The sequence below is a fragment of the Aotus nancymaae genome, unplaced genomic scaffold (assembly GCF_030222135.1).
Source record: "Aotus nancymaae isolate 86718 unplaced genomic scaffold, 86718_ANA_hifiasm-v0.15.2.pri h1tg000016l, whole genome shotgun sequence".
Classification (NCBI taxonomy): Eukaryota; Metazoa; Chordata; class Mammalia; order Primates; family Aotidae; genus Aotus; species Aotus nancymaae.
In genome coordinates this window covers 84,306,566-84,320,236 of record NW_026988428.1, presented here as the reverse complement: position 1 = coordinate 84,320,236, position 13,671 = coordinate 84,306,566, and the positions used below count along the sequence as shown (strand labels likewise).

The following is a 13,671-nucleotide window of genomic DNA, read 5'->3' as shown; positions in this document are numbered from 1 at the left end:
AAGAAAGAAGAAAATAAAGTATCATATAAAATCCTCCTTTTAAATCACAAAAAGCACAAAAAGAGTCAATGACAAACATAGAAACAATAATCAAGAACAACAGATAAAAATATAGTAAGAAATATGGTAGATACTAATTCAACTACAGTCATGCACCACATAATAACATTATAGTCATCAATGGACTACATACATGATAGTGGTTCCATTAGCTTATAACACTGTATTTTAATGTACCTTTTCTATGTTTAGGTACAAAAATACATACCATTGTGTTACAATTCCTGCAGTATTTAGTACACTAACATGCTGTATAGGTTTGTAGTGTCAAAGCAATAGGCTATGCCATATAGCTTAGGTGTGCAGTAGGCTATACTTTCTAGGTTTATGTAAGTACATTCTATAATGTTTGCAAAATTGAAAAATAAAGTATAATAATGCACTTCTCAGAATGCATTTCTGTTGTTAAATGTCACATGACTATATGTTAGTAATGAATGTTAACATCAATGATCTAAATGCAGCAATTAAAAGATTGAGATCATCACAGTAGATCAAACAACAAGAGCTTATTATATGTTGTGTACATGACACCTACTTTAAATATAAAAACACATATAGATTAAAAATACATGGATGGAGAAGAATATTCCATGCTAACAATAATCGCAGGAAATCAGAAGCAGCAAAATTAATTTCAGATACAGCAAACCTCAAAGCAAGAAAAGTTATCAGAGGTTAAAAAAGGGGGTTGGGAGGTATTACATAATGATAAAGAGATGAGTTCTCAAAAAAGATGTAATACTCCTTAACATGTATTCACCCAACAACAGAGCACCAAACTCTGGGATCTAGAACTGCATGAGGAAATAGATGAATACACTATCATTTTTGGAGACATCAACACTCCTCTATGAGAAATGTACAGATCCAGCAGACAGAAACAGATAGACCATAGAGGACTTTAACAACGCCATTAATTAACTGGATATAAAAATCGTCTATATATTACTTCGGTAACAGTGATAGAATAGACATTCTTAAGCTCACATGGAAAGTTCACCAAGAGAGACTACATTCTAAGTCATAAAATACGTCTTATCCATTTTTTTAAAAAAGATGTGGTAGCATTTGTTCTCAGATCACAATGGAATTAAACTAGAATCAGTAACAGAAAGATAACTGGAAAATCCCCAAATATGTGGATATTAAATAACTCATTGTTAAGTAATGCGTAGGTCAAAGGAAATCTCAAGAGTAATTTTTAAATATTGTGACTAAATAAAAATAAAAACACAATTCATCAAAATGTGTGGGAAATAGCAAAAGCAATGCTTAGAGGAAAATTTATTGCACTGATTTCATATATGAGAAAAGAAGAAAGATCTGAAATTGGTATCTAAGTTTCTACCTTAGGAAACTTGAAAAGAAGAGAAAATGAAATTCAAAGCAAGAAGTAAAGAAATAATAAAATTAGAACACAAATCAATGACATTAAAACAGTAATTTGATGGAGAAAATATATACAACAGAAGACTGGTTCTTTACAAAGGTCTATAAAATTGACAGGCTTCACACCAGGTTAACTAAGGAAAAAAGAGACAGAAAACACTAATTACTATTATTAGAAATAACAGAGGGGATACCACTACACATCCCACAGACATTGAAATGAAGGAAAGAATCTTAAGAGCAGTGAGACCAAAGCACCAGGCAACCCATCAAGAAAAACCTATTATATTAAGAGAAGATTTCTCAGCACAAACCCTACAAGCTAGAAAAAATTAGGGCCCTACTTTCAGCCTCCTTAAATAAAACAATTATCAGTCAAAAATTTTGTTTCCAGTGAAACTAACCATTATATATGAAGGAAAGATACAGTCTTTTTCGGCCAAACAGATGCTGAGAGAATTCACCACTATCAGGTGACCACTACAAGAACTGCTAAAAGGAGCTATAAATCTTAAATTTTGGAAGCACATCAAAACAGAACCCCGTCAAAGCATAAATCTCACAGAACCTATAACACAAAAATACAATTTGAAAAGAAGAAACAAAAACAAAAAACCAAGGTACACAGGCAGCAAATAGCACAACCAAGGTACGCAGGCAGCAAATAGCACAACCAAGGTAAACAGGCAACAAATAGCACAACCAAGGTACACAGGCAGCAAATAGCACAACCAAGGTACGCAGGCAACAAATAGCACAATGAATAGAATGGTATCTTGTATCTCAATACTGACATTGAATGTAAAGATACAGAACTGCAGAATGAGTAAGAATCCACCAACCACTACATTCAAGAGACTCACCTAACATAAGGACCCATATAAATTTAAAGTTAAGGGGTGAAAAAAGGCATTTTGTGTAAATAGATACCAAAAGCAATCAGGGGTAGCTATTCTTATATCAGACAAAACGACCTTTAAAGCAACAGCAGTTAAGAAAGACAAAGAGGGATATTATATAATGGTAAAAGGCCTTGTCCAACAGGAAAATATCATAATCCTAAACATATATGCATCTAACACTGGAGCTCCCAAATCTATTAAACAATTATGAATAGACCTAAGAAATGAGGTAGACAGCAATACAATAATAGTGGGAAACTTCAGTACTCCACTGACAGCACTAGACAGGTCATCAGAACAGAGAGTCAACAAAGAAACAATGGATTCAAAATATAACTTGGAACAAATGGACTTAACAGCTATAAACAGAACATTCCATCCAAGAACTGGAGAATATATGTTCTATTCAACAGCACATGGAACTTTTTCTAAGATGAGCATATGATAAGCCACACAACAAGCCTCAATCAACTTAAGAAAATTGAAATTATATTAAGCACTCTCTGAGACAACAGTGGAATAAAACTGGAAATCAACTCCAAAAGGAAACCTCAAAACCATGCAAATATATAGAAATTAAATAGCCTGCTCCTGAATAATCATTGAGTTAAAAATGAAATAATGATACAAATTAAAAATTCTTCAAGCTGAATTACAATAGTGGCATAACCTATCGAAACTTCTGGGATACGGCAAAGATGGTGCTAAGAGCAAAGTTCACAGCCCTAAATACCTATATTTAAAAGACTGAAAGAGTGCAAACTAACATTCCAAGGTCACACCACAATGAACTAGATAACAAGAACAAACCAAACCAAACCAAAACCCAGTGGAAGAAAGAGAAACAAAAACAAATCAAACTAAAACCCAGCAGAAGAAAGGAAATAACCAAAATCAGAAAAGAGCTAAATAAAATTGAAACAAAAAAATACAAAAGATAAATGAAACAAAACTGTTTCTTTGAAAAAATAAATAAAATTTATTGGTCATTAGCAAGATTAGCCAAGAAGAGAGAAAAGCCAAATAACCTCAATAAGAAATGAAATTGGACATATTACAACTGACACCACAGAAATACTGTTCAAGGCTACTATGAACACATTCATGTACACAAACTAGAAAACCTAAAAGATAATGATAAATTTCTGAAAATGTACAACCCTCCTAGTTTAAATCAGGAAGAATTAGTTACCCTGAACAGACAAATAACAAGTGTGAGTTTAGAATGGTAATTTAAAAATTACCACCAACAACAAAAAGTTCAGGACCAGATGGATTCACAGCAGAATTTTACCAGATATTCAAAGAAGAATTGGTACCAATTCTTTTGACACTAGTCCACAAGATAGAGAAAAGGGAACCCTCTATAATTTATTCTATGAAGCCAGCATCACCCTAATACCCAAACCAGGAAAGGATAAAAAAGAAAGCTACAGACCACTATCCTCGATGAACCTAGATGCTAACATCCTTAACAAAATACTAACTAACCAATTTCAACAAAGTATCAAAAACATAATCCATCATGATCAAGTGGGTTTTATACAAGAGATACAGGGATGGTTTACCATACAAAAGTCAATGAATGTGATACACCACATAAAGAGAATTAAAAACAAAAATCACATGATTATCCCAATAGATGCAGAAAAAGCATTCAACAAAATCTAGCATCCTTTATGATAAAACTCTCAGCAAAACTGGCATACAAGGGACATGCCTCAGTGTAATAAAACTCATCTATTACAAACTCACAGCAAACATAATACTGACTGTGGTAAAGTTGAAAGCATTGCTTCTGAGAACTGGAACAAGACAAGAATGCTCACTCTCACCACTCCTCTTCAACGTAGTACTGGAAGTCCTAGCCGGGGCAATCAGGCAAGAAAAATGAGAAAGAAATAAAGGGCTTCCAAACTGGTAAAAAGGAAGTCAAACTGTCACTGTTGTGAACACAATAACTGTCTCCCTCAAAAATTTTAAAGGCTCTTCCATAAAGCTCCTAGAACGGATGAAAGAATTCAGCAAAGTTTCCAAATACAAGATTAATGTAGACATATCAGTAGGTCTTCTATACACCAATGGCGACCAAGCTGAAAATCAAATCCACAACTCAACCCCCTTTACAATAGCTGCAAAAAAAAAAAAAAAATCAAACAGACAAACAAAAATTATATACCTAACCCAGGAGGTAAAAGACTTCTACAAGAAAAACTAAAAAACACTGCTGAAAGAAAGTTTAGATGATAAAAACAAGTGGAAACATATACTATGCTCATGGATGGGTGGACTTAATATTGAAAAATGACCATACTGCCAAAAGCAATCTAGAAATCTAATGCAATTCTCATCAAAATACCACCATCATTCTTCACAGAATTAGAAACAATTCTAAAATTCATATGGAACCAAAAAAGAGCCTGCGTAGTCAAAACAAGACTAAGCAAAAAGGACAAATCTGGAGTCATCACACTACCTGATTTCAAACTATACTGTAAGGCCATGGTCACCAAAACACCATGGTACTGATATAAAAATAGGTGCATAGACCTATAGAACAGAATGGAGAACCCAGAAATAAATCCACTTACAGCCAACTGGTCTTTGACAAAGCAAACCAAAACACAAAGTGGGAAAAGGACATCCTTCTCAACAAATGGTGTAAATGCCAAATTATAAAATTATAGATAGGCTCAAACATGTTAAAATTAAAGATTTTTTGTCAAAATTCATTAAGTGAAAAACCATTTAAAAACTAGAATATATTCTTCTCACATAATGAATTAATATTACAATATTTTCTTAGTATAAATAACTCATACAAATAAAAAAGACAAATAATCTAATATAAAAATGGGCAAATATATGTACAGGTTTTCACAGAAGACAAAGCACATATAGATACTAAACATATGGAATGATATTCAAACTCATTAGGTATCAAGGAATACAAACCAAGACCAAAATAAAGCATCATTGCTTATTTAAATTGCAATAATCTAGAAGTCAGAAAACACCAAGTGTTGGAAAGAAAATACACTTAGATTTTCACTTCTATGTTGCTGGTGATCAAGTAAATGAGTGTAGTCACTTTAAAAAGAAACTTAGCATTGTCTTCTAAAATTAAACATTTATATACTCCATGTTCCAACAGTTTTAGTTCTAAGTATTATCAAGAAAAACTCTTGGTACAAGGAAAAACAATGCATTAGTCCATTTATTAAAAAAAAAAAAAAGAGAGAGAGAGATTTAATTAACTTATGGTTCTATGATATGTACAAGCTTCTGCTTCTAGGGGGACCTCAGAAAACTTACAATCATGGTGGAAGGTGAAGGAGAAGCAGGCATATATTCACACAGCTGGCAGAGGAGAGAAAGAGAGAGGAAGGAGAAACTACATACTTTTAAACAAGCAGATCACAGGAGAACACTATCAAAGAACGAGGAAGAAGTCTGCCCACATGATTTAAACACCTTTCACCAGGCCCCTCCTCCAACATTAAGGATTACATGAGATTCTTGTGGAGACCAGAGAGTGAAACCATGTCATTCCACCCTGGCCCCTTTCAAATCTTATGACTTTCTCAAATTTCGAAACACAATCATGCCTTCCCAACAGTCCCTCAAAGTTTAAATTCATTACGGCATTAACTCAAACGTCCAAATTCAGAGTTTCATCTGAGATAAGGCAAGTCCCTTCCACCTATGAGCCTGTAAAATAAAAAACAAGTTAGTTACTTCCAAGATACAGTGGGGCTACAGGTAAACACTCCCATTCTAAAAGGGAGAGATTGATCAAAACAAAGGGGCTTGAGGCCCCATAAAAGTTCAAAACCCAGCAGGGTGCTCTTAAATCTTATAGCTCCAAAATGATTTCCTTTTACTCCATGTCTTATATACAGGCCAAACTGAAACAAGGGGTGGGCTCTCAAGGATGTGGGCAGCTCTTTCCCTCTGTCTCTGCAGGGCTCAGCTTCCACTGTTGCTCTCAAGGGCTGGCATTGAGTGCCTGTGGCTTTTCCAGGTGCCTGGTGCAAGCTGTTGATGGATCTACCATTCTGGGGTCTGGAGAACAGTGATCCTCTTTTCACAGGTCCACTAGTCAATGTCCTAGTGGAAGCTCTCTGTGGGGGATCCAACCCCATATTTCCCCTGTACACTGCAATAGTATAGGCTCTTCATTGCAGCTCTGCCCCTGCAACAGACTTCTGCCTGGACATCCAGGCATTTTCATACATCCTCTGAAATCTAGGCAGAGGTTTTCAAGCCTAAACCTTTGCCTTCTGCATACCTGCAGGCTTACAACATGTGGAAGCTTCCAAGGCTGGGGACTTGCACTCTATGGAGCAACAGGCTTAGACATAACTGGAGCCATTTTAGCCATGGCTGAAGCTAGAGTGGTGGGAATTCAGGGTGCCAAGTCTGTCCCAGGCTACAGAGAGCAGTGGGGCCCTGGGTCTTGCCCACAACCATTTTTCCCACCTGTGTCTCCAGGCCTCTGACTGAAGGAGCTCCTTGGCAAAATAAACCTCCAAATTGATTGAGAGCTGTTTCAGATTCCTTTTGATTTACAAATTGGTGTCCAAGGAAATGGACTCTTAGTGGTGGTGGCCCTGATCATTGACAAATTTCCTAATGGTGCTAGGTACCAGCTTGAGCTATCTTCATTGCTGAAACAAATAGGACAATTTGCTGAAATCAGGGATATTCCCCTGCAGAGAATCCCTGAACTCCTAACATTTGGTTAGAATCTAAGATTTGTTTTGTTGTACAATTCCTTTTCTGGAGTCTCACTTGCTTCCAACAAAAAAAAGTGAGTTTTTTTGCTCTATGAAAATTGAGAGCAGCAACTCCTTTTTGGAGTTTTAACTCACTTCTTACAGGCAAGGTGAGTTTGAGAGAATCCCTGCTTCTTGGATGGTAGACATCAGTGTTCATCCTGGGCCCCATTCCTAAGCAAGTATCTGAATTGTGATTTTGTCTCAGAAATTATCTTTAATAACTAAAAGTTACGATTACCAACCAACTGGTCTTAATTCCTCCTTACCATTAGAACATTCAGTAATCATATAAACTGTGCAATTGTTTCTTTTGCTTCACTGTTTCTTTTGTTGTTTGTTTGTTTGTTTGTTTGTTTTTGGTGTGGTTGTTTTTGTTGTTTGTATTTTCCCATTTGGTTTGACCAACTCTACCTGACTTGATCAAATCCAAAAGAAGGTTCCAAATTATAGGGAAAAGGGCCACTGAGTTGGTTAAATTTTTAGAGCTTAATGGCTAAAAGTCAATGTAATTAAAAGCTAATATCCAACGTGTGTGTGTGTGTTTGTGTATGTGTGTGTGTTCACTTGTGCTCAGCTTACTTTTTTTTTTTCTCTTCTAGAATCTTGTTTCTTGGGAAAAAGTTATTTTTTCTTCTCAGATGGCTGAACCCTGTTTTCTCCATTTACTTCTGCCTGTCTCTCCTTCCTTGACACCCTTGACTGCATGAGAGACCTAAAATAATTTTTAACAGCCTGGAATTACTTAGAAAAATAGAAGTTCCCTCTCAGACTCCTTTTTGGGGAGAAAAGTCTGCTTTTCATTATGGAACTCTAATAGTATAACCAGAAAAATTTCTCACATCTTAAACTGCTTGCTTTTGTATTGTGTTACCCAATTTTTTTTTTTTTTTTTTTTTACTAAAATAGTTATTACAACAGGCACTACTCTCAGGTGTGTGATACAAAAGGGTGTGGTTTAGACATGTAGAGAAATATCTTTTTAACAAAGGGTACTGTAAAAGCATTACATGGCCTACTCTTATGATATGTCTCTTTTTGGAGACCTAGGGCTCAGTGTGGACTCTGTGCTCAAAGATCCAGTTAAAAGATAGAAACTAAATTTAAAACTACCTATCTAAATAAAATTGGTCTCTTAAATAATCCTAAGGTACATTTCTACAATTTTATGTTTGATTTGGCATCCATTTTTAATCTTCCTCTAGCACACCAGACTCTCTCTGTACCTTGAGATGTAAATTTTGCTATCTGATTTTCATCTAAGAGTTGTTCCTTTAGTGTGCGAATTTAGGGCTATCTAGCTAACAGTCGCTTAGGGTAATGAAACAGGTTATAAGAAATTGAAAGTCTAAAATATCTATATTGGAAGTTTAAAATATCTAAAATATGAATCTATAAGTTCTACATTTATATGCATGACAAATGTCTAAGTATTTATGTGTTATGTATATAATGCTTAACTACTGAGACTATATAAAATAACTCTAACTAATTGAATTTTAAAAAGCACTTAAATCAAATAGAAAATAGAAAAGCCAAAATGCTTTTTCAAGTTCATGTGACTTAAGTAAATCCTTAATAAGTAACGTGTTTTTAAACTGTAGGTAAAATAAAATTAAAAATGTCTTAGAATTGTCAACACATAGTACTGTTTAGATTTCTTGATCATGCAGTTAATATTTACCTCTGCTAGATATTATAAGGTGTCTAAATTTGGCATGAGGGTTATAAAGCTTGCAGCCCAAAAGATAATTATCTTTGTTTGTGTATTTTTTGTATACATAAGACTTTGAATATTGTTGGTTTAATAAAATGACTGAGTTATGGGCAAAACAAACAAAGAAAAACATTTATCTAATCTTAAGTTTCTTGCTTAGGTGATGTTAAAAATAAGTCTAAATGAAATGTTTTCTTTTAATATAACACTCTGGGTTCTTGGCTTTAAATTGCTCTATGAAACCAAAAATTTTCATTTATGACCAAGGATACATTCTTTCTATGTCTAATTAATTTAAGTAGAGTTTACGTTAGTTTTGACTTGCAGGTTTTTAAAATGAACTCCTCATAGGGAAAAACAAGCATACTGCTGGTTATTTATTTATTTATTGTCTATTCAGTAACTGGCCTAACAAACAGATTTTATGTTTTATTAAAAAAAAAACCTATGTCATTGCTATTAAGTTTTGATTTGTTTAGAGAAACTGATTATTTTTTAATTAAGGTAATGACATCCATGTAACTTCCTTCTTCTGTTAAGTTGCAGTGCTTTTAATTCTGGGTCTAAATGGGACACCAATTCAAATCTTAAACCCTAACAGCAGTTAAACCTTCATCTACAGACCCAGGAAAAGACAACAATCAAATTAACTGCATTCATGAGACACAAAACCAGAAATTAAAGCTGTTAAACCCTTCTAGGCTCGGGAACTGTCACAGAAGACATGGATGTGTGAGATTGTTAAGGGTCAATTTTAAGAGATAAACTTAGTTCAGAGTTTTTCTATAAATTAAACATTGATATCACAGGCACACTGATGAAAGACCAGCATCAGGGCCCATGTTGCAGATTAACAAGTTTCTTGAGGCATTAACCCATTTTTTAATTAAAAATTAAAACATTATTAAAAAGTTTATGAAGATTCTATTTTATGATCAACATGATTAAAATTTAATAGATTTGTTCATAAGATTTGAGAAACACATTTAATGGCCTCATGCAGTCTTTAGTAGGTCTTATTGTTTGGGAAATTAAGTCTTCTTAAACAATAAAGATTTTGGCCTTTATTTTTTAAATTTTTGAGTTATCACTTTGGCTAAATGAATGACTCATTTTACAATAACTCGTGATCCTGTTTTGTGATATTAAGTATTTTAAACTTTCAATATTTGAGAGATTATCCAAAATCAAATTTTAAAATTGCTGCCTTTGACTTCACATATTTATTGATATTAGGTTTCCTGACATCCAGAAGAGACATATTTGGCTTGTTTGATATACTAAAGTTATACAGAAAACATTGTCAAACAAAAAATGGTATTTAACCTTCTTTGGATTATATTATATTTATGTAAATATGTTATTAGAATGTGTTCCACAAATGTGTGATTCTGATATGTCTTAATGTTATCAGTAGTCAGTATGATTATGTAAAATTTCTGTATGCCACAGAGGTAATTGAATTTACTTGTCAATTGTGTTTTTAACCATAACTGCTCTAAGACTTTTGTTATCCACAATTGTTTTACTTTAATTCTCTTATAGGACAGTTTATAATCAGCTATAGAACTCTAAGGAGTATTCTTATAGATTTCTAATAAATTTAGATATTGTACCATTAAAATAGAAAATAAATTTCTAAAACTTTCATAAAAGAAAAATCATAAGCTGATGTATTCATAAAGTTTGCTGATCCAATATTGAGTGGAACATGGAGTTAGTTGCACAAAGAAACTAATAAAAGGCTGAAATAATTCTTTATGATTTTTGTTTAAAATATTTGCTGATTGTTTTTGTTTCATCTTTTAGAGTCAAGAAAACTTTCTTTTTAAGCTATTTACAGCTTTAACAGTTTAGTATATGCTTATGAACAAAATTTAGAATATAATTTCTTTCTGTAAACTTGATTACTCCAAAATTTGAAAACTATTTTGTAAGTATTCTTAATTTATGAACAATATTTGCATACATTTACTAAGAATCTGCTTTCATTTATTACAGGGAACAACTGAAGACACTAGTTATTGTATCAAGGCTTTGACTGAAATGACATTTTCAGATTGCTTTGAGAAAATGAGGCTGACCTGTGAAGCCAATAGAAGCCCCTTGTATAAACTAGCCCCATATTTTGCTATTTACAGTGTCATGACCTGTGGTAAGTAAAGAACGTCACTTTCTGACAAGCCCAGGAACTCCAAATTTCTGTGGGACATAAGGAAGAGAAGAATTCACCCAATTCACACAGGTATTTGCAGGCACAGGTAAATCCCTGGTTAGACTTCAGGCTTTTACAAAAGACTAATCTTAGATTCCCTGTGAAAAAAGATTCCAGCAAAGTCAATTTTACAAAATGTGAGAGATGGCCTATATGGCAAATGATTATTCTTATTGCATTTTATGCAAATAATCAAACCAAGCATAGTAGTACTGAAAAGTATTTTACAAATCAATTGGTCTTACTATAATCTTATATTTAATAAAACTGGGGAATTGAAGAGAGAAAAATTATGTTTCTATAAACTATAGAATACCTGTTATTCAATTCTAGTCTTCCATGAGGTTTATCAATTTTTATTATTTTCTACAATTTGGACTAAATTCTAAAATTATTTCTTGCTACAAGTCTCCAAAATAATGGTTTTAATTATTATAGCTCTTTTTCTTTTTTCCCTCACATTTCCAATTTGAAATTACTAAATATTAAGCTGTGATTTTTCTTAAAGCTCTGTGGACTCAAACTAGACAATTTCAACTTCAGAAGAAAATACCAAGAACCTATTTATAGGCATAAACCACTTTCTTTATTATTATTATTATTTTTATTGTATTTTAGGTTTTGGGGTACATGTGAAGAACATGCAAGACTGTTGCATAGGTACACACATGGCAGTGTGATTTGCTGCCTTCCTCCCTATCACCTATATCTGGCATTTCTCACCATGCTCTCTCTCCCCAACTCCCCACCCTGCACTGTCCCTCCCCTTTCCCCCGACAGACCCCAGTGTGTGATGCTCCCCTCTCTGTGTCCATGTGTTCTCATTGTTCAACACCCACCTATGAGTGAGAACATGCAGTGTTTGATTTTCTGTTCTTGTGTCAGTTGCTGAGAATGATGGTTTCCAGGTTCATCCATGTCCCTACAAAGGACATGAACTTATCGTTTTTTATGGCTGCATAGTATTCCATGGTGTATATGTGCCACATTTTCCCTGTCCAGTCTATCATCAATGGGCATTTGGGTTGGTTCCAGGTCTTTGCTATTGTAAACAGTGCTGCAGTGAACATTCGTGTGCATGTATCCTTATATTAGAACGATTTATAATCCTTTGGATATATACCCAGTAATGGGATTGCTGGGTCAAATGGAATTTCTATTTCTAGGTCCTTGAGGAATCGCCACACTGTCTTCCACAATGGTTGAACTAATTTACACTCCCACCAACAGTGTAAAAGTGTTCCTATTTCTCCACATCCTCTCCAGCATCTGTTGTCTCCAGATTTTTAATGATTGCCATTCTAACTGGCATGAGATTGTATCTCAATGCAGTTTTGATTTGCATTTCTCTAATGACCAGTGATGATGAGCATTTTTTCATATGTTTGTTGGCCTCATGTATGTCTTCTTTTGTAAAGTGTCTGTTCATATCCTTTCTAACTGCCACTGACAATAGACTTCAGAGTGATATTGCCTATATCAGTTTTTCAAGATCGTTCTCTATTTTGCTATTTGTTTTTTGGTTTTTTCTCTCTTCTTTTTTATCATCTAAAATGCTTTTATTTAAAAACTTCTTTTTTACACAAAGTGAGCAGAACTATAAAGAAAAATAAAAACTTGGAACTTCAATTTACTATGCCCACAGAAACAAAATTAAGCTAGAAGTTGAGTCCTGCAAGAAGCTGTCTTATGTTTTGTTCCTACACAGATACTACAGAGAAAAGGTTAAATATTTCCACAGGTAGCTACTCTATGCTCACCCTATTTTCTGTGAAGTGCTGATTTACTGAGCACAAGGCAAATAAATAATTGACTATTCCCTTACCTGCTCCTTCTTCTCTGGCAACATGTGGATTCAGTAATGTGACCATACATTCCCACTTTCCTCTTCAACCTGCTTTTCTCCTTTAAATATTGAATCCCTCAAAATCATCTTTGGGGAGATATCCAGCTATGTTTCCTAGTGGTCATTATTAAACTAGATAGTACTACAAATGTGACTAAATACAAATATGTGTGTGTGTGTGTGTGTGTGTGTATTCTAAAAGACAACCATAACAAATTTCTTGATTTCCTTAAGACTTCCCTATGGGGTTTAGAGGCTTTGACTAGGTTTCCAGAGTTTTCCATTCACAATGTATGTTACTTCAGGCAAATTTTCAACTTTGCTGAGTCTTGGCTTCCCCATTTAGCACTGTGCTTAGGAGTACTTGCTTCTGTTTATTAAATTGCCGGTATAATTTAATACCTCATAGTTTTGTGTCAAAAGCAAAAGGTAGAATTATTACATTTACCAGCTTGTAAATGGAAAAATTAAATGGCTTTTCTGAGTCATCAACTAGATCTTTGTCCCAGGTCTTTTGACTATAATAGATCTCTCTTTCATCAGCCTAAATTACTTATCAGAATTATTTAAAATGCTTTTTTTTAAAAAAAGGAATATTTAAATAGGTCAGCATCACAAAGTAATTGTCAATACATTAATATTCTAGGTTTATAGGCTAATTGTAAGAATTTTTTAACACATAATTCATTGTACATTTTTTTACTCTAATCAAATTCATAAGTATCTTTTGGTCTATCCAAAACCAAAGAGGAGTTATCAAA

General features: G+C 33.9%; 1 protein-coding gene across 6 annotated transcripts in view; it reads right to left on the bottom strand.

Moving 5' to 3' along the window:
- Positions 1 to 13,671, bottom strand: part of LOC105713875 (putative solute carrier organic anion transporter family member 1B7) — a 107,954-nt gene that overhangs the window by 84,526 nt on the left and 9,757 nt on the right. The window lies entirely within an intron of this gene.